Raw genomic sequence first — 1,942 nt, forward strand, 5'->3', positions numbered from 1 at the left:
GGTGGAGAGGGAAGGATGCCTGTCTTTGTTTAAATGCTTGACATTCCTGTCGTCGTGCTTGCTTCTGGGGGTAGACCGTGTGTGCGCGCGCCTGGTGAATAAACACATGTTGGAAACCTCGATATTATTTTCTGAGCAGAAACCTGCAGCCTTTAGTAACTGGCAAAGTGTAGCGTCACCTATCTGGATAAAAGGGAAATAAACTTTAATGGTAACTTTGTGTACCAAAGTGTCCCCAGCTTTCCATCTCTCCTTTTGACTTTGTGCCACTTGATTGTCCCTATTTCTCCAAGCAAGGCGTCTCCAATTTTCATTCACGACCACCGCAGCCGGCCTCATCAGATCTCAGGTCTGGTTGTTTTCTGAACTGAGCCATTTACTCATTTATTTCAGTGGCTGTAAACGAAGAGGCCCGGCTAGGATTAAGAGGATTGAGAGGGACTGGAGGTATTTGGGGAGAATTTTTACCATCTCAAAAGACAGAAAGGGCTGCTGCTGGGATTTGGTTAGACTTCAGTTCGCCTGACGTATATATATGCATTTAAGGGCCTCCCCTTGAAGAAAAATTTCAAGCCGAAAAAAAGAAAAAATTCTGTCCAGTGTGGGTATTCTTTACGAGACCTGGGTGAGGAGGCAGAATGATTTAAACAAGACAAACACCAATAAAGTCAAGGAGCAGATGCAGCGTGCGGTTGTTTAGGCGGGCGCAGGAACAGGAATGAGGAGGGAGAGGCGGCAGAGATTTCCAAGCTCTCACTACAGGGGATCGTAGAGGCGCGGAGGATGGAAATGTGCAAGTGTGTGTCAGGGAGCTGGCGAGTATTTTCCAGTCTGTGGAAGCAGCATCACTCCGGGGGTGGTGGCTCCTCCTCCGAGGCCAGGGCAGGGAACCCGGCCTTCCCGCTAACCCTCCCGCTGCTAGCACCCGAGCCTCTCAGCTCTGTATCTGCAGCATCAGCGAGAAAAGCCCCGCGCGCAGGCTCAGTGCGCACCGCCGCAGTCTCGAGCCGGGGGCGCCGGTGGGGGGGAGGGGGGGAGCGGAGGGGGGCTCCGCAGCGCCTCCGCGCTGGCTAAGTGGCAGTAAAGCCAAATCCCTCTTGCATTTAGCAAGAACTCGGGTTTATCGGAACGCCTGCCTCCCTCCAAACCTCCGACCCTGGTTCCCCTTTTCACCAGGTTCGAAGCAAATGGGAGAAGCCGTCTCCACTACGCGGCCTTGCGCCGTGCATTCGGATGCGCGGCAATATGGTGCAGTGCACTCACTCCCCTCACCGCCTAAGATTTTGCAAACTTCAGGCAGCCGCGTGGGCAGAAACATCGTGCACTCCCGCTTCCCTCTCCAGACCACAAACTTGAATAAGCCTCTCCGCATCTTCAAAGCATTAGCCAGAGGCTCTGGCGCGCACTCTTCAGGACCACACTTGAGGGGGCAGCCAAAGAGTGGGCGGCTTTTCCTCAGCGCGCTGCACATTTCTTCCCGGATGACTAGGGAGTTGCAGCGCGTCCTTCACAGTGGAGTGGTTTCCTCTTTGCGAGCGGGAGGAAGTCTCCAGCCCGCCCTCCTCACTCTGATTCCTACCAACTTCGCGGCGGAGCCAAGCCAGCGTGGGAAATGGGTCCGACGTGTGCTGCATGGAGAACAGCGAGGACAGACCGCGGGGGCCAAGAAGCCTGTTGGCTTAGCTCCCACCCCCATCAGTCCCAGGCTCCCACCTTTCTGCCAGAGGAGCAAAGTGGCGGCGGCTTTGCCCTGCAGCGCTGTTCTGGGCAAGCAAACGAAATGGGCGGGGTAGGGGGACGGGGGACGTGAGAGAAGCCCTCGGGGCGCCCTTGCGGCGGCTGGAGCTCCCAGTCCTCTTCCGCCCCCTGTCTAGGGGCTGACTCTTCTCTCGCCGGCACTGAGGATGAATGGAAGAGAGAAGTTGTTTCCCCCACCCCCGCC

The sequence above is a fragment of the Rhinopithecus bieti genome, unplaced genomic scaffold (genome assembly GCF_001698545.2).
Source record: "Rhinopithecus bieti isolate Rb0 unplaced genomic scaffold, ASM169854v2 scaffold_9712, whole genome shotgun sequence".
In the NCBI taxonomy this organism is placed as follows: Eukaryota; Metazoa; Chordata; class Mammalia; order Primates; family Cercopithecidae; genus Rhinopithecus; species Rhinopithecus bieti.